Raw genomic sequence first — 20,733 nt, 5'->3', positions numbered from 1 at the left:
ATATTTGGAAGGAGTACTAAAACTGCAAGGTACAATTACATATCTCGCACTATTTGAGCACTGATACCCTCTCACAGGTGGCATTTATTAGTATACCACTCGAGTAGAACTAACAGGAGAGGAAAAAGATTTTTAAAAAGGAATATGGAATGAGAATCCATCAGTGCATATTCAGAGAGCAAACCTCCCTTAGATTTTTTGGCACAAGAACCACTAGTAAAACAAAGAGGTTGAGATTCTTTAAGTTTATATTAGTCAAGTGCATTAGAGCACAGAAAAGTGTTTATTTTCTCTCACACAAATCCCTTTGTTAGGGAGAAGGGAGAAGTTGGCAGGCTTGAAGATGCTTTACAACTATATAAATACATAGATCTGTGAGCTTTCATCAGAAGAGTGATTTCATAATGAGTTAATATTTCAGTTGATAAATATTCTATTTTGCAACCAGAGTTCCTATAGAAAGTGGGACATACAAAATCAGAGATTACACAATAAAATCAGTGGATTTACTTATCTACTGATAGAAAAACTATGCAACAAATTAGGATTTCTAAAGCTACTTCATTGAGTGCCCTGCTAATTGTCAACAGGGTAATATTATGTCCTATTTTTTAATTAAGGAGTGATTAACATATTGTTTTAGTTCCAGATGTACAGCACAACAATTCAATATATGTAAATACTGCAAAATGGTCACAATGAGTCTAGTTAACATCAGTCATCATACATAATCACAAATTTTATTTTCTCATGATGAGAAATTTTAAGATCTACTCTTTGTGTAGCTTTCAAATATGCCATTTGGCATTATTAACTACAGTTACCATGCTATACCTTACATCCCATTTATTTATTTTTAACTCAAAGTTTGTATCTTTTGACCCCCTTCAACCATTTTCTCCCCCAACCCCTGCCTCTGGCAACCACCAATCTGTTCTGTTTATTTATGAGCTCAGTTTTGTGTTTTTGCTCCTGTTTTTAGATTCCACATTTAAGTGAGCTCATAAGGTATTTGTCATTCTGTGTCTGATTTATTTTGCTTAGCATAATACCATCAAAGTCCATCCACATTGTATCATACCAGGGATTCCATTCTTTTTAAAGCTAAATAATATTCCACTTACATATATCACATCTTCTTTATCCATTCATCAATAGATGGACATTTCAGTTGTTTCCAAATCTTGCATATTGTAAATAATGCTGCAATGCACAAAGGAGTGCAGGTATCTCTTCAAGATATTGATATCATTTCCTTTGGATATAGATCCAGAAGTGGGATTACTGGATCATATGTTAGTTCTATTTTTAACTTTTTTAAGAACTTCTATACCGTTTTCCATGGTGGCTGTGCCTATTTACATTCCCACCAACTGTGCACAAGGGTTCCCTTTTCTCTACATCCTCACCAATACTTGTTATTTTTTGCCTTGTTATTGATAGCCATTCTAATAAGTCTGAGGTAATACCTCATTGTGGTTTTGATTTGCATTTCCCTGATGATTACTGATGTTGAATACCTTTTTAGGTACCCACTGGCCATTTTCATGTCTTCTTTGGAAAAATGTCTATTCAGATCCTCTGCCCATGTTTTAATTGGATTTTTTTTTTGTTACTGAGTTGTATGAGTCCTTGTATTTATAAATATTAGATATTAACTGCTTATCAGATACATAATTTGCAAATATTCTCTCACATTCCATAGGCTGCCTTTGCATTTGTTGATGGTTTCCTTTGCTTGCAGAAACTGTTTAGTTTGATGTAATTCCACTTATTTATTTTTGCTTTTGTTGCCTTTGCTCTTGAGGTCAAATCCAAAAAATCACCACCAAGACTTACTGCCTATATTTACTTCTAGGAGTTTTATGGCTTCAGGTCTTATGTGCAAATCTTTAATCCATTTAGAGTTAATTGAATTATATCCTATGTTTTTATTTGTGCACTTCCAAACCCATACCATACTTTCTATCTAAAATTGTTTTAATAATTCGAAACTCCTATTGAGGTAGCTTGAACTATGATTAATTTTAAATCAGTATATGCCCCATTAGTTTTCTCAACTAAAGTTACAGCGTCTGATTCTTTCTTCTGCAAATACTTTAAATTTTATACAACAGGAATGTTTAAAACTCTGCATTATCTTACAGTTCCTGATATGAGTGAGTGATTGGGGAAATTTTGAATTATTTTACCACGTGTGATAAAAATAACCATGTTTTATAAAACATATCATGGTCCAAATAATGATCATTTTGTGCATAATTGATTTTTTTCTCTATACACTTTTGACTCTTTCAAACAAGTACATCCAAAAGAATCTTTGTGTCAGTATAATATTCTATTTGCAGGAGTTAAAAACAAACAAACAAACAAAAACAAACATTCTTGATACTGAATTTAGAGGGGATCCACTTGGGGAAACAAAAACCTGTAAATTGTTTTGTAACACTTAGAAAAATAAAAGAGTTGTTTGACCCCTAGGACAAATCAATCCAGATGTATATTGCCTCTTCCAGTTAAAAACTAATTAAAAAATATTGACTACTTGGCTACACCAGTCATCAAAAAATACGGATTAGAGTTTCATTTCTGTGTAAGGATGCTTTCTGAAATATCTAAGGTCAGTTTGGTGGCAGGATTAGAAACAAAGGGGAAGACAGATCTTACAATTTTACTAATTTCCCTTAGATTCTGTATGAGTCAGTTCATACACATCACCACAGGGGTGGGTCCTGTAAATTACCTGAAGAAAGTATAAAAAACTTGACCTTGGTTTATAAATGGGTGGGTTGGTATGTCAGCGCAAGCTGGAAGTAAGAGACAGCTGCATTATAGCCACACAATGGACAGAGTCTACCATCAACCTTGTGTAGAAGCCTGTGGTGAGGGAAAAATAGATAAATAAAGTGTATATATATATATATATATATATATATATATATATATATATATATAAAAATAAATAAATATAAGTAAATAAATTTTATATATATGTAAATATATATATATATATTTACATATATATATAGGAAAAGAAAGGAAAGGCTGTAGTAGAGACACGTGGATGGACATATTGGCACATGCATGAGTAAGAAGATCTTTATATCACATATTAACGCCAAACAGAAAGCATCTATCATGAAAAGGGCACTGAATAACCACGATGACAGAATGACTTATACATTTGATGTTTGCTTTGCCTTCAGACACAGCAGTACAAATACAATGGGATCATGAATAAAGTGGCCACTGTAGCAGAGATGGGGGCTACGCATGGGGCCAGCATATGAACCTTATTTATCTAGGACTATCTAGTGATTCCTATCTCTGAACATTCAATTGGCCAGCAACAAAGATCAATAATGTGTCCTGAATAGGTATATTCAGGTCCAATTATCAACCAATTATCAACGTGGTGACAACCTGACCACATTAAGTTCCTTCCATTCTCCCACTCTTGGGAGGCTAATAGTTCATTCTCATAGGAACACACACTTATTTCAGGTTTGGGTTTGTAATTCCAGCTTGCAAAGTCTCAACGAACACACTATCAAGGAGCTTACAGGGTACCAGATTCACAAGCATGGGACCCTACACAACATGTCATCCACCCACATTCACAGCAAATATGTCACAGGAATGGGCTCATGACTATGGGATACAATTGTTGTAACACATAGAACACCAACCAGAAGCTACTGGCCTTCTAGAGTATCGGAATGACCTGCTGAAGGCATAGCCTAGGCACCAGATCAGAGACAATTCTCTGCAAGGATCAGGTATGGATCCTTCAGAATACAGTATATACTGAATTAGAGACAACTATATATTATTGCATCCCCAATAAGATCACATCAATCTTCCGATAGGAGTGGTCCCACAAATCATCTCTCCTAATATGCCACTGGGAACTTTATACTTCCCATCTGTGTAAATTCGGGCACTGTGCTCGCTAGAGGTACTGGTCTCCAAATAAAGCACATTCTTGCAGGAGTCCCATTGAAAAACAAACTAAAACTACCACTTGAAACAACAGACTTCCAGGGATAGTAATTGATAAGAAGAGTCATTTATCTTGGTAGGAGTAATTGACCCTAATCAACAGGAAGAGATGTACATTTACAAGAAGAAATATGTGTATAACAATTAATTCATATGGATGTCACTTGCTACTACCTTTCCCAATTGTGACTATAAATGGTACATGCAGTAAACCCAGCCTAGAAAAGTTATGGTTACCAGGGGCTCAAATATCTCAGGAATGATGGCTTGACTTACACCAGCAAATAAGCCACTGAGACCAGCATAGCTGAGATAAGTGGAATTAATATGGACTGTACAAAAGGGTGATACTGATTACCAGTTGTGGTTCCAAGACTAACTGCAGTAACAGTGACCAGAGTTTATCTTACTAACTTCCCTCTTCTTAGTTTACCCTCAGGAAAACAGGCCCACTGGACACTGGAGCAGTTGCTCCCCAAACATATATGAAGAAGTAGACAGAGTAGCAGAAACAGGGAATCATGGCAGCCCAAGTGGTACATCATTTGGATCTCCCTTCAAGGGAGATCAGCTATGAGCAGTGCACATATCGGTGGTCACCAGATTCAATGACTTCCAGATCTGCCACATAGCTTAAGTTGAAACAATGCTCTTCCATGGGTCACTGAGGCTTTCTCAGAGATTCACTAAAGTCTGAGGGTCTCTTTATCCTTTATTTCTGCCTTTGCTATCTCCTTTCACAAGTGTCAGATGTGCATCATAGAATAATTGCTTTCCCGAACTACTTACACTCCTTCTCCACTTATATTTTAAGGCTGTCTATCAATTAATCTCTTGGCACTTTTAATCTCTGTCTTGATGCCTGCTTTTCTAAGTACTCAACCGATGTATAAACTTATCAAGTTAGTGTATGTAAGGTCAATATATAGAGAAAATTCAGTTTATCTCTATAGAAAAAACTAATACATAAATATAAAAATCTAATATGAAACCATATTCAACAACACAATAAACAAAAATATTTAGGAATAAGTTCCTCAAAATATAGGAAATACTTCCCTAGCAAAAACCATAAAATGGTTTTAAACAAAACTAAAGGAAACCTAAACAAGGTGAGGGATATTCCAAATTCATCACTGGAAGACAATATTGTGAAGATATCAATTCTCTACAAATGGATATACAGACTGTATTCAATCCCAATCAAAAATCTCAGTAATTTCTTTTCTTGAGTGTTTATAATGGATTCTAAAATTTATACAGAAATTTAAAGGACTTAAGTATAAAGTGAGAACTTTAAATAGTGTATTTTTATTCCTCCTACCCTCGCCATTCTTTGTACTCTCATCATAAATTTTACTTGTAGATGTTATAAGAACTACAATACAGTATTAATTTTGATTTAAACAATTCTAAAACCAATGTATAAATACTGGGATTTAACAAATAAGGAAATGAATAACAGCTGATGGGAGCCAGGTTTCTGGCTCATGTCTCTTCCCAGATAAACTGGGAAGTTGTGTATATTGCAAGGGGAGAAAGTTAGAAAAATCCACCATCCTATGGTAGTGGATAAGAGATTGAGATAACAATAGACATTCAAGTTTATATATATATATATTAATAGAGAGATATAGATTATAGAAAGATAGTGTTCTAGCCTCACAAAAACTTAAAACCCTATGTAATGGGAAAAACACCAGACAAATCCAAACTGAGGAGATGAAAAATTAGACAGCCATCTCAATAGACACAGAAAAAGCATATGACAAAATTCAACATCCGTTCCTGATTAAAACTCACAACAAACTGAGTACTGAAGTACTTTATTACTTATGTCAACATAACAAAGGCCATATATGACAAGCCCACAGCTAACATCATACTCAATATTGAAAGCCGTAAGTTTTTTCTCTAAGGTTCATAAGTAGACAAAGTAGCCCATTTTCACCACTTGAACTCAATATAATACTGGAAGTTCTAGGCAGAGCAATTAGGCAAGAAAAAGAAATAAAAATCATCCAAATTAGAAGTAAAACTATTTCTATTTGCAGATGGCATTTTTTATATATAGAAAAACTTAAAGACTCCACCAAAACTGTTATATCTAATAAATGAATTCAGTAAAGTTGCAGGATACACTATGAATATGCAAAAATCAGTTGCATTTCTATATACTAACAAACTATCAGAAAGAGAAATTAAGAAAACAATCCCATTTACAATTACATCAAAAGTAATATCTAGGAATAAATTTACCCAAGGAGGTGAAACATTTCTACATTAAAAACAATAAGACATTGGGGAAGGTTACAGCTCAGTGGTAGAGTGCATGCTTAGCATGCACAAGGTCCTGAGTTCAATCCCCAGTACCTCCATTAAATAAACAAGCAAACAAACAAATTGCCTCCCCCACCAAAAAACAAACAAACAAAAGTCAGTAAGACATTGATGAAAAAGTTGAAGACACAAAGAAAAGGAAAGATATTTTGTGTTTATGGACTGGAAAGATTAATATTGTTAAAATGTCCATACTCCCAAAGCAATAAATATTCCACATATTCAATCCAATTCCTATCAAAATCCCAATGGCATCTTTCACAGAAATAGAACAAATATCCTAAAATTAATATGCTACCACAAAAAAACCCCAAATAGCCAAAGCAATCTTGAGGAAGAACAAAACTGGAAGCATCACACTTCTGGATTTCAAAATGTATTGCAAAGCTATAGTAATCAAAACAGTATGATATGGGAATAAAACAGACACATAGACTAATGAAAAAGAATAGAGAGGCCAGAAATAAACCCATGCATATATGGTCAATTAATTTAGACAAAGGAGCTAAGAATATACAATGAGGAATGAACAGTCTCCCTTTAAAAAATAGGGTCAGGAAAACTGGACAGCTTTATATAAAAGAATGGAATTGAACACCTATCTTATACTTTACCCAAGAATGAACTCAAAATGGATTAACGAGTCACATAAAAGATCTGAAGCCATAAAAATCCTAGAAGAAAACACAGATTTAAGATCCTTGATGTTGGTCTTACATTTTTGGATCTGACCTCAAAAGCAAAGGCAACAAAAGCAGAAATAAGTGGGACTACATCAAACTACAAAGCTTCTGCACAGCAGAGGAAACCATCAAAAAATAAAAAGGCAGCCTATGGAATGGGAGAAAATATTTGCAAATCATATATCTGATAAGGGGTTAATATCCAATATATGTATAGGGACTCCTACAACTCAGTAGCAAAAAAAAAAAAAAAAAAAAAAAGAATTTACTCCTGATACTGTATGACACAGTTTGTAACCAACAGATCAAATCATCAGGGTTTAACTGAGCTGAGAAAGATCATTCAGTCTAGTTATTCTGATTTACAAACTAAGAAAATAAAGTCTGGAAATGCAAGATGAGTCAGGCAAATTGCTTCATTACAGAAATTGAAAGAGTAGCCTCATCTCTACCCTCTAAATGCAGTAGTCTTTTAAACTCAAAAAAAGCTAATGATCTAAGTAATGAGGAAGATAGAAACATCCTGGGATGAAAAAGGTCATTAGAGTCAGGAATTATAAAAAATTACAAATTCAGGGATCACAAAGTTGACAAAAAATACATTCCAGTGATTAATTTCACTATTTTCGACATCTTCTGGTAACTCAAAGGATTAACACATGGTCCAGTAAAACTGTTCACCAGAGAAACTGAAAAATAACAAAAAAGGAAAAAGTAAATTTGTTCATTAATGATAGAGATGCCATTTCATGTCCACTGACTGCTAATTAGAATGAGGCAATAAAATAGAAATACTTGAGGACAGCCAACTCTATCACTAATACTCGGTCATCCCCTAGTGGACAAATGACGGGAGATCCAAGAATTGTCTTTAAAGAGTCCCACCTTCAGCAGATTAACTTCCTCCCCCCACCTCCAATTCTGCATCCTTATCTGACACATTTGGAAGGCCTATTATTCTTGACCTCATTAATCCCTCAAGAACAGCAAGGAATCAACGCAGAAATGCTGGGAATAGAGAATTTAACTGACATTTCCCCAGTAACAGTGAGGCATAGCCCTGATAGAGGATTCGGCGCACAGTATTTCATCAAAACGACGGCGTAGAAACTTCTGCTTCCCTCCACCCACCCAACACCTCCAGCCAAGAAACATCAATTTGAATAACGAACTACGCACGAACAATACTTTCACAGGAGTTTAGCATTCCAGGTGAGGGATTGCCAACACCTGGGTGAAGCACAGTGCGAAGCAACGACGCACACTGAGCAGTGTAGGAAAGTTAGATTCTAGGCCCATTACTCCTCTCCCAATATAGGCAGTCCACGGGAGAAGCCGAGTCAAGTTTGTACCCGACTTCACTGCGGACCCCAGGGCTGGCCCGCCCCAGCACCTGGCCGACTCCTGCAGCCCTAGGTGTCCCCCTGCTCCACTCCTCACCCCAGCGCCGGTCTGCTCCAGGACCGCAGGCAGCTCCACCAGCCCCGAAGGCGCATCCTGGGTACCCATTTCCCAGTGGGATTCCGTTAATCAAGAAACCGGCTCACCCAACTGTCTCCCTACCCCAGCCCCCCCCCCCCCCCCCCCGGCCCTTTACCCTCTTACCTGCGTTCTCCACAGGCCCTCGGCGCCAAGCGCCCGGCGGGCTGTGCTGAATACATAAACAGGCTCACCTGGACGCCAGCCTCCTCCAACCGCCCCAGGCCCCGCCCACGGCTGCAGGCGGCGTTTGCGGCTGTGCCTCCCAAAGGCTCCTGGGAACGCGGCCCGGTTGCTCCAGGCACCTGGCAACTCTAGCGCCCGGAGCTGGTCAGCGCCCGTGAACCCAAGGCCCGTGACTCATCCTGGTGATCACTGGCTCCCGACCGCAGAGTGGCGTCCAGGCCTCTGGTAAGCTCCCCCTGGTTCAGGTCCCTGGTTCACCCCGCCGCCTGCAATGGCCCCAGGCAGCTCCCGCGGTCCAGGCAGCTTCATCGGCTCACAGAGGACCGGTGTGAACTGAGGCTCCTGGCCCGCTCTGGCGCCAGCGGCCACCAGTGGCATCCGGGGCTCCGAGTAACTTCTGTGACTTCAGGCTCCTAGTGGGCTCCCGTGAACTCAGGCCCAAAGCCACAGGCAGCTCCAGTGACCCTTAGGTTTCGGGCCCACCCTGTGCATGTCCCATGGCACCAGACCGCTACAGGATTCCTGTGAACCACTTCCTGCCTCACCTCAGCACTATCCAGCTCCCCACGACACCGGGCAGCTCCCCGTGGGTTCCAGCAAACCCAAGCTCCTGGCACATCCAAACCGTGGCCAGTCCCCGTGGTTCTGGGGGACCTCTGTGAACTCAGGCTCCCAAACACCACCAGAGAACCCAGGTTCTGGGGGGACCATCTGAACACAAAATGAAAATCCACAATATGAAAATGCAGCCTATGTAATGGGAGAAAATATTTGCAAACCATTTATTTGATGAGGGATTAATATCCAAAATATATACAAGAATCCATACAACTCAATAACAAGAACAAAATCCCAAACAACCTGATTAACTGAATAGGCATCTTTCCAAAGACATACAAATGACCAACAGGTACATGAAAAGGTGCTCAACATAAATAATCATCAGAGAAATATAAATCAACACTACAATGAGATATCACAATATCCAAGATTTGGAAACAACCTAAGTGTTCATCAGTGGATGAATGGCTAGAGAAGATGTAGTTTATCTATCTACAAATATTATTCAGCTATAAAAAAGGAAATCCTGTTCTTTGCTATTTAATACAATGTGGATGAACCTTGAGGGCATTATGCTAAGTGAAATAAGTCAGACACAGAAAAATAAATACTGTTTGACATCAATCATGTGTAGATTCTAAAAAAAGTTGGACTCACAGAAACAAGAGAGTAGAATGGTGGTTACCAGGGGTTGGGAGGGTTAGCAAATTAAAGAGATGTCAGTCAAAGGATACACACTTCGAGTTATAAGGTGAATCAGTTCTGAAGATCTAATGTATAGCATGGTGACTGTAGTTAACAATACTGTATTATATACTTGAAAGTTGTTAAGAGACTAGATCTTAAATGTTCTTAGCACAAAAATGAGATGGTAATTATATGAAGTGATGAAGGTGTTGACTAACCCTATTGTGATAGTCAATTTTACAATATATAAATGTATCAAGTCATCAAACTGTACACCTTAAACTTAACCAAATGTCATATGTCAACTGTATTTCAATAAACTTGGTAAAGAAAAGGTAAAAAAATGAAAAAGAAATGCACAAATTTCTTGAACAACATGCAATACCAAAGGTCACTCACAAGAAATATACAAACTGAAGAGTCCTATACCTATTAAATAAATTGAAATTTCAGGTAAGGAACTTCTAAGGAAAATACTTAGAGTTACCTAGAAAATGTTATTAGAAAAATTTTCCTAACTGATAATAAAGAAATACTATCAATTCAAAACAAAATCCTGCAGAATACTGAAGTGGAAGAAACACTTTCCACATCTTTCTCTGAAGTCAGTTAAACTGACATCTAACCATACAGACATTATAAGAAAAGAAAACTACATACAAAATATTCTTCATGATCATTGATTACAGAAATTCAAACAAAATAAAAAAATGAAACTAACAATATATAAAACAACACAGTGAAATTTATTACCAAATGCAAATTGTATTTAACATTTTTAAATCAAAGTAACTTGACATAGTAACAAACATCAAACAAAAAAAACAGTATGATCATCTCAGAAAATAAAGAAATTTGACAAAATCCAAAATCTATTCTTGATTTTTAAAAAAACCCCGGCAAACTAGAAATAAAAGAGAATTTTCTCAACCTGATAAACAGCATCTACAAAAAAATCTACAGCTTTATATTTAATAATAATAATAATAGAAATAGCAATAGAATAGTAATAAAAATAGAATATTTTTATTCTTCCTGAAGTGTTCATGGAGACTGAACCAAAGGGAGGGACTCTTCTAACTGGAAGTGTAGAGATGGTTAAATTAGCAGAGATACTCCTTTGAGGTAAGGATCCTTCATGTAAATAGCCCTGGTGCCTCTCCTTCACTGTCCACTGATCAACCAGTACAAGGATTTGTGTCTTTTCAAACTACTCTCATTTCCTTTCCCAGAGCCTCATTGCCAGTTCACTAGAAGACAAAATGGCTTTCTTTCAAATAATAAGGTCTGTTTCTTTCTTCATTTTGTCATTTTCTGTTTTCCCTGGTGAGTAATTTTTCTTAGTCAGTGGAAAACTTTGACTCATTCAGCAGTTGTCAAATATTGGGCCAACTATGAATAGGGACCTTACTGATGATCCTGATAATTTTTCTTGCTGCTGCTCATGCTCATCAATGGATGATGCAAGGAGCGCTTTTAAAGTATATTGGGCTTATATATAAGGAATTTGATTACAGGTTCTACTCCTTGAATATACTGAATGCCTTCGTGTAAGTTCATGCTCTTACTATATTTCTATGTTCTCATCTACAAAGTGAGGAGATTACCTGCTTTTGACAGAGTTGTTAGAGTTATATAAACTACTACATAAGAGTGTGTGAAATGTAGTCAGATTCACAGCAGACATAAATGAATGTATATTGATTGAGATGTAATTTTTGAATTTTTCTTGCATATTAATATCTAGTTCAGGTGACAGAGAGACATTACCACAAATACATATATCATATTTTTTTTACAAAGAATAATATTCTTTATCCTATTTTAGATGATTACTTGTCAAAAAATGAATCATTATTATTGTTGTTGTTGTTATTAATCTATGCTCTGGTTGCACAGGTATTCTTTGGAATGTCAACAAGTTTGGAAATACATCCTGTAAACTGTCATTCAGATGATTAACAATGAAAACTTGGAATTTTTATAGCATCAGAATATATGATTGTATATGCTATTTTCTCCAACAGCACGATGCCATATTTTTGATCAGAGGCAGGAGATAGCAAGATTGGGCTAGAGCTGGGTTGTTGGAGGAAGTGTGTAATGGGAAGTGATGTGTTACATACGTGCTGGGAAAATAAGGGGCAAGATGAGAGCCATGGATATTTAGTTTCATAGGAAGTCAAGGCTTTGCATGTTGATCCTAGGAAAAAATGGGCAGTGTTTTTAGCAAAGATGCAGGGATTCAATACAAACTTGTGGGAGCAATTAAAAGTGGCTGTATTCAGACCACTTAGATACTGTAATTGTCCTGCAAGAGGCGATAGTAGCTCAGAATAGATTAGTGGAAAAGAAAATAAAGAGATACGAATAGAACTTGTGGTCTAGCTACTTTCATTTATTCACTCAAAGTATTCACAGAGCCCTTTATATGTGCCAAGAGGTATTCTGATATTAAAATTACAATATTTAAATTAGAACTCAAATTGAAGAGTCAAATATTAAATCAAGAAAGGACTAAGTTTTGTACATCAGTATGTTCACCATGTGTGGCAGATGCTATTCATATTGTTATTATTATTATCTATCTTAAAATGTCTCTGACTTTACAGCCTGTCTGTGACAAGTTTGAAGATACAGCGATGACTTGCATGAATGAATACTTTCCTGTCTGTGGACCAGATGGCAACACATACAACAATGCATGTGCTTTTCGCAGTGAAGTTGGGTAAGAAACAGTTTGTATCTTTATCTTTATACTAATGCTTCTCTTCAATATTAATGCCTCATTTAACAATCCTAGGATAGTCAGTGCTGCCATTAACTCAAACCCACATAAAGAACTTGGCACAAAAGCTGTATCAGTGTAAAGGAATCACCATTTCTGAAGAATTTTGTTGTGGGGCTATCTTTATAATTATTCTCATTTATCAACACATCCAAATTAGTTAAATGAATGAAATTTAATTAAGCTGTTAACAACAGTAGTCATGGATGAATCATTTCACCTCAAGACAATGTTTGGCTTTTCTTTATTACGTTAAGATAATATATTCATTACAAAAATATTTTTTCATTTCTATCTGCATGGCATATGTCTTTTAGCTTTTCTCCACACTTTTTTTTTATTCATGCATAATCACAAACCACCCAGGAAAGACAAAGTGACTAGAGGTAGAATGAAACAATATAAAGCAGGCCTGTGCTGTAAACATCGTACTTGGAACTAAATTTCAGAAATTCTGTTATTCTCTTAACTTTGAATTAGGCTGGATTTTCATGCCCTCTCTTGATCACAATAAAGTATTCAGTTATGTCTTATTTAAAGATAGAATCTCCTAGACACTCCAGTGTGAATCTAGCAATAGAAAAAAACACAGTTTTCCTTCCTGTGGAGATTGGTTCAAAATATCATGGCTTTCAGAGATTGGATCAATGAGCTCTGGGTGCTCAGGAACTGGGAGCGGGATAAGAAGGAAGACAATACTAGAGAAAGAAACCTCAGGGAAATGAAATTCAGCAGGAGGACTGTCACAGCTGGAGAAGCACCGGTAGAGACACTGTAGGCCCAGCAAGCAGGCCGCAGAGTGTCGGTCCTCCTGTTCCACAGGTGGGATAGGAAGCAAGAGGGACGCCTGCAGAGGGAACTGAGGGTCAGAAAAGACTCAAAGCCTGGTTAGAGGATCAGCCAGCCTGTGAGATAAGCTTCAGGAGCATCTGCCCCAGGGCGCAGTTCCCCAGTGCACATAGGGATGAGTAAAGCCATCGGAGTCTGCACGGAGAGCCAGGTCGGAATCAAGACAGTGGGCTCCAAGACAGAAAACTCCCAAACTCGACAGAGATTAGATAGGCAACAATGTCAATTTATTTTGGGGCAGAGAAGGCTGCTGCTTCTTACAAACACTTTTCAGGTCAAAAGGTGAGCTTTTATAGAGTAAGCAAGCATGGTTTCATTGGCTTAGGAAAGACAAAGGACAGCTGCTGAGCTTGGGCATGGGACCTGGGTGGGGCCTGGCCCTTCAGACAATAGATTCTGCCAAGCTGAGTACTTCAGTCAAAAATCGGTTTTTTTTTTTTTTTAAGTAAATTTGCTTTTGCAGAGGGGAGGTAATTAGGTTTATTTATTTATTTGGTTTTTCAGTGGAGGTACTGGGGATTGAACCGAGGACCTCATGGATGCTAAGCGTGTGCTCTACCACTTGAGCTATACCCTCCTCAACAAAAATTCTCATTTGGGGAAAACACGTGTGCCTCATACAGGATTTCTAATGTACCTATTTTCTTTCTCTTTTTTCTTTTTAGAAAATGTGGTGGCCAAATTAAATTTAGTCATTTTTTCCCCTACTGATTCCTTGATATAGCTTTCTCTGTGAAATGATTCCTCTTACTCTTCCTGTTTTCACTGAAGGGTATTTCCACGGTTTTTGCGTAGGGTAAGGAAACTCAGCACGCATGACATGTGACCTGTACACTCCTTTTGATATTAAAGTTCAGGATTCTTGAATTCAGTATTTCTGACTCTGTGTGATTTGAATGAATTTCCTGCTTTAGAAAACATAGGGCATAAATCATTTTCTATGAAAACAATGATCTCCTAAATAAAAAACATTAACCATGCAAAAATGTAATGTCTCCTGTGAGTTCTTGTTCTGTCACTGTCAGACCTATAAGCGGTTGAAAGAACACAATGAATACTTCAAAGATTTACTTATAGTTAAATGAGAAACAGTCCTGTACAAACTCTTGAGGGAAAACCGATGTTAGAAAATTACTTCTATTTCCAGGAATATAAAATTGTTGTTCCAAAAGTGATAGTATTGAGTCCTATAGTAAGTGTCTTCTCCTGTAGATTATTTGAGTTCCATCTTATTCCAAATCATCAAAGTAAATCCTATGACTCATCGTATCTCAGCCTATTAAAGCTTTGCCCTTGCTGTGGTATGTTGGGTGCTTTGCTTATAAGAAAGGTTGATGCCAAAAAAAAGGTGGTTTGAAATGTTCTTAAAGTGTGTGTGTGTGTGTGTGTGTGTGTGTGTGTGTGTGTGTGTTTGTGTTTTAACCAGGGAACGGAATTTCTTACTAATAAAGTATCTTTTATCATCAAAACTATGGTAACGGTTTACAGACGTGTTATTTTCTCCAGTCCTCATAGATATGTAGTTAGGTGTAATTAAGTAATACCTAAAATTGTAGATTATTGAAGTTCTATCTTAAATCATGAAAGCAAAACCCATGAACCATCTTATCTCAGTGTATTTGAACATTGCCTTTCTTGCTTTATGCTTTATTTTTTGCTTTTAAGTAGGGGTGGTACAAAAAAAGCTTGCTTGACATTTTATTAAAGGTTTTTTTTTAAGCAGTGAAGAGAAATAAGATGTTATTTTGTATTTCAAAAACTATGTTAACGTTCTGTGCATTTGTTAGTCTTCATGGAAATGTGAGTGATGTGTAATTAAGTCCTTTTTTTTGATAATAAGGAACTAGGACTTAGGATTGTAAATATACTAAAATACACTATTATGGTAATAAAAGTAAATTTTACTAAACAATATTACTCTTTTATGAGGTTAAGGAGCTGACAGGCTGTCCCAAGTGGGTTTCTGTGGTGATGAGCTGAATGCCTTTGCCTAAACAGGGAACTGTGAACAGGTGTACATACTATCTCATCATCTGATTGGATAGAAGAATAAGAACTAGCCCTATAGAGCCTCATAAAGAAGTATTTCAATTGAAGTCATCTTGAATTTTAATTATATTTTAATTATTCAGATAAATGCACCAGTGATCTCTTCCTCTTTGTACCTGTACCATGGCATGGTTCATTTATTTCTGCCCTCTCTGAAAAGGGATTTATTCTTCAGAACTCTGACATCTCTGTACATACCAGAGGCATAATCACCAAACCTGCCTTTAGATGTCACACATACTGACTCTTACATCTCAGTAACTGTTCTGCATTTGGCTAGACCATCAATAGTCTAAATGGTCTAAAATATGAGACCTTTACTGGATGATGTAAATGTTCTAAAACTGAATTGTGATGGTTGTAGATCTCTGTATGTTTACAAAAATCATTGTATTACACTGAAAAATGGTTGTTTTGGGCATGTAAATACCAAAATAACGATGTTTAAAAAGCAGTAAAATAACAAGTTTCATATTAAAACTACTTTTTATTACCGAAATGTCAAGTTCTAAGTATTATTAAATTCCCAGTTTCTTATTTTCATTATTGGCTAAAAGTTAAACCCAACGTGTACCTAATAAGATTTTTATAAGAACTAAGATAACACGTGGGAAGCTGCTTTATAGAGCTTTTGTTGACAATAGATAATTTTAACCAGTACACTGGACGTTCCTAGAAAACAGAATTATATCTACTTTTGCTCAACAGCTTTTCCCTAGCATCTTACCTAAGACTTGATACATAACAGGTTTTTATATATATATATTTTTTTAACATCTGAGAACTTTATTAGGCCATTTGAGATTCCTTGGAATGACAATGATCATACAGGTTTTAAAAAGTGCTTCCATCAAATAGTTTGTTGTTGCTTTATCAGCTTTTACTTTTTAAATGTGGCATTTCTTCCATTGCTAATGCGCTTTTGGCAAAGATGTACAAATGATTTTCTTTTTTTCAGTTTTAATTGAAGTATATAGTGTATTTACAATGTTGTGTTAGTTTCTGGTGTACGGCAAAGTGATTCAGTTATACAGACATGTATTCTTTTTCATCATAGTTTATTCCAAGATTGAATATAGTTCCTTGTACTACACAGTAGGACCTTGTTATATACCTATTTTATGTGTAGTAGTTTGTAGTCTGTATAATCCCTAACTCCTACTTTGTCACCTTCCTTTCCCCTTTGGTAACCGTAAGTTTGCTTTCTGTGTCTGTGAGTCTGTTTGTTTTGTAAATAAGTTCATTTTTATCATATTTTAGATTCCACATATAAGTGATACCATATAGTATTTGTCCTTGTCTAACTTAATTCACTTAGTATGATAATCTCTAGGCCCATCCATATTGCCGCAAATGGCATTATTTTTATATAATATTTTTATATAATTTGTAATAAAAATAAAATAATACATGTATGAATGTACCAGTGTTCACTGCAGAGTTTTAAAATTTTTAATTGTGGTAAAATACATATAAAATTTACCATCTTAATTGTTTTTAAGTGCAGAGTTCATTGTGCACATTAGTGTTAACTACATTGAGACTGTTGAACAACCAATCTCCAGAACTCTTTTCATCTTGCAAAACTGAAATTCTGTACACATTAAACAACTACCCATCTCCCTCTCCCCAAGCCCCAAGAAACCACATCCTACTTTCTGTCTCTACGGCTTTGACTACAAGTGGAATCATACATTATTTGTCTTTTGATGACTGGCTTATTTCATTTAGTATAATGTCTTCAATTTTGTACATGTTGTGTTATGTGTCAGAATTTCCTTCCCTTTTAAGGCTGAATAATATCCCATTGTATATATATACTACATTTTATTTATCTGTTCATTTGTTGATGGACACTTGTGTTCTTTCCACCTTTTGGCTACTGTGCCATTATGAACACTGGTATACAAATGTCTTTTTAACGTCTTGGTTTCAGTTCTTTTAAGTGTATGTCCTGAGGTGGAATTACTGGGTCATATGGTAATTCTATTCTATTTCTATTTTTAAATTTTTAAGGAATTGCCATACTGTTTTCTATAGTGGCTACGCCGTTTTACATTTTACCAACAGTGCACAAGGGTTCCAGTTTCTCCACATCTTTGCCAACACTTGTTATTTTCTGCCTTTTTGATAGTAGTCGTTCCAATGGGTGGAAGGTGCTATCTCATTTTGATTTTGATTTGCTTTTTGGAGTATTTTTCCTACAAGACCTCCACAAGGAAATAGGTCATGAAACCAGCTGAATGCTTTATTTTACAACATGACTCCAAAAATGTACACTCCAATGGATATATGTTCATTAAGAATTAATATTGGAGAATTTAAACAAGAAGGCCCTACGTAAATCATACATTTCAATAAAAATATGAAATATTTTACCAAAAGAGATCATGCCCGATAATATATGGCAGACTGTACTTGTCTTCCAGGCATCAATCTACATTTCTGTCATTAAAATAGAGCTTAAATGAGCTCTAGGCCACTCAGCTAATGGCTGCTTCCTGTTAGTTGGGAGATGAAAAGAAACAGAAATCCTTCATCGCATCATCACGCTTACCCCACAAATGGACAGTCTCGGCTGAAGAAAGCAGTGCCATCTAGCATTTGAACATCACTCAACTACCTTTTGGCTTATTTATGAGAGAGAAGGGAAATGATATGATACATTCTCCCCAAGCCTCAGAAATCTTACAGTATCTTTGAATAGGTTCTCCAATGAATTGAATTACAAAATTTAAGTGCCAATTAGTTAACTAACGTTCTCATTGCCAAACATTTGTGATGATAACATTAACCTTAGGTGCTTATTAGAATTCAATTTCCTAGACCCCCTTTCTTGGAGAATTTGATTCTTTAGGACAGGAAGAAGCCCAAGAATCTATTTCTGTTAAACACTGAGTAATGTATTACTTGTTTGCTTTTGAAAATATTGTTTTGATTATAGTTATCAAAAGTATGCACATGTCTTAACTCACTATCCAGTCAAAGAAAGGACATTTTAATAAAGATAACATCATTTCTAACATTTTAATGAGTGAAATATTTATTATCTTAAATTAGCTTTTATGTTATCAAACTTTCAATTAAGACATTCATTTTTTAAACTATCATTGAGTAACTGAACACAGAGAATCAAAATCCTGAAAATCACAGGAAGTTAGAAAAACTTTGAATGCTTTATAATCTATCTTCTGTTCCATAGGATTTACCTGATCAGTTATGAATTTAAGGCTCTGATTGAGAAGACTCTAATTGCCTGTAGAAGGCGCCACAAAACATGATTACAAAAAAAGCCATATTGGTGTGCAGCTTCGTCAATATTCAACATACACCAAAATGGTGAAAATCAATGTTGGCATTGTTTTCTCTATAAAGAAAGAAAGAGACAGAGAAAAAAATTAAAGAGTTTTAAGGAAGAAATAAAGTACATTACATTTAAAGAAATATTACAAAGGACATTCATGGAAAAACTGATCAACTCCAAACAATTCTGTTGGTTCATTAACAGTGACATACCAATGTTAATTTCTTAGTTTTGACAAGTGTGCCAGGGTTCTACATGGTGTTAACCTTAGAAGAAACTGGATAAAAGACACAAAAACTTGCTACTATCTTTGAAATTTTTCTGTAAATTTTAAATTATTCTGAAATAAAAATACTATTTTTAAAAAGGAGAATTTTAAACTCCCAGGATTCTATCACAGAGGAAACTACATTCATTGCTTTAAGTCTGACCATCCATTGCACAGACTGAACTCATTTCTATGATGCAAAAATGTAGATACCATGCATACAGAATATAGTTGGGGTGTTGCAGTGTCTAAACACAGAGACACTGGAAACCTTTTTAAAAAGGAGGATGTGAACGTGGAATAGCATGGAGAGGCTGTGCTCCACTTCCAGAAGCAGCTGGACTTGGCTTGTTCCTCGGGTCTGGCACATGTCCTGTCCCCTTGTGGGGTCACTTGACTCTTCCTACATGCTCAGTCCTGTCTCAGTCTTGGGACCCACCCAGATCTAAGAGTGGAGAGATTGGAGATGTTCTCAGCAGTTCTCCAGAAACAGATGTCAATTTAAGGGATTAAATGTGCAAAGATTTTGTGAGATGAAACACCTATGAGAGAGAATAAGGAGGGAGGTAGGAAGGCTGGGTGAACCTTTAAACTGCACACTCCTTCAGGATGAAGGAACAGGAAATGAGATTAGATGGAGGTACTCCACCACAGTGTCCTGCTCTCCAATGTAGATTTGGAGGCTGTCATGGATTTTGTGAGACAAAGCTGACCATCAGAGGAGTCCCTTTTTAGCATGAATGGCCTTGGTCCTAGTTTCCTTCAGCTAGAAGTCTGCAAGGGTCAATTACACGGCCACCATAGAGAGCTATCATTCTGCATCTGGGCTTCAGAATTACATTGTATTGGTTGCTAGCCTGCCATTAGTGACACATAATTAGGTTAAATTAATTGATTTACACATTTGTACAATATCAAACAAAGTTATAATGAGAGCTCAAATACAAAATTACTTTCAGAAACAAGAACTTCAGGGAAAGGAACAAGAGTGGCCTCTAATTTTTTACAGAGGTCTTAGTAATTTTCTATGTATGTTGAGCCTTGGTTATCAGCAACAAGGATTTTCCTATCACTTTGTGATGATTTCTTCATACCTCGGAAGACCAAATACTTATACTGTGCGCTTACATCTTTTCACGGCAGAACAGACAGTCATTGTCATAAGTTTTTGCGTTCGTTGCACAGAGTGGAACATATTCGCTGGTGCAAGCTCCTGTATATAGTTTACAGTCTGGCTGTTAAACATAGAGAGACAATATAAACTTTCTCAGGGAATGAAAGTCTCAGTAAAATTTTGCTTAATCTTAATATGAAGGGCCAGACATCAACTTTAGAAAATACAGTCTATAAGTAGTTTTAAGCACTGACACTAAAATTTATAAAACAGAAATCCCACTTAAAAAATAAAATTTTACCAATGTTTTTATAAACCTGGTATGATTTTTTAAAGAGATCACAGAACGTGTCATTGTAATTTAGTGACCACCATCTTCACTTCCCTTTAGATTTTTCTCCTTCCAAACTCAAGAAGAAATCA

The 20,733-nt window shown here is 36.2% G+C and overlaps 1 protein-coding gene across 8 annotated transcripts in view; it reads left to right on the top strand.

The window, feature by feature from the left end:
* Nucleotides 1–20,733, top strand: part of LOC105069853 (sperm-associated acrosin inhibitor) — a 319,348-nt gene that overhangs the window by 98,041 nt on the left and 200,574 nt on the right. For 7 of the 8 annotated variants that reach the window (XM_074360895.1, XM_074360898.1, XM_074360892.1 and 4 more), the window contains one exon: nt 12,551–12,666. The gene's annotated coding sequence lies outside the window, so the exon portion shown is untranslated. Of the gene's footprint in view, nt 1–12,550; nt 12,667–14,079; nt 14,549–20,733 lie in introns of those variants that run through there. The other variant, XM_074360897.1, reaches the window with a different exon arrangement.

Source organism: Camelus bactrianus, chromosome 3, assembly GCF_048773025.1.
Source record: "Camelus bactrianus isolate YW-2024 breed Bactrian camel chromosome 3, ASM4877302v1, whole genome shotgun sequence".
Classification (NCBI taxonomy): Eukaryota; Metazoa; Chordata; class Mammalia; order Artiodactyla; family Camelidae; genus Camelus; species Camelus bactrianus.
Note: the sequence above shows the minus strand (reverse complement) of the source record. Positions and strands in the feature narration are given on the sequence as shown.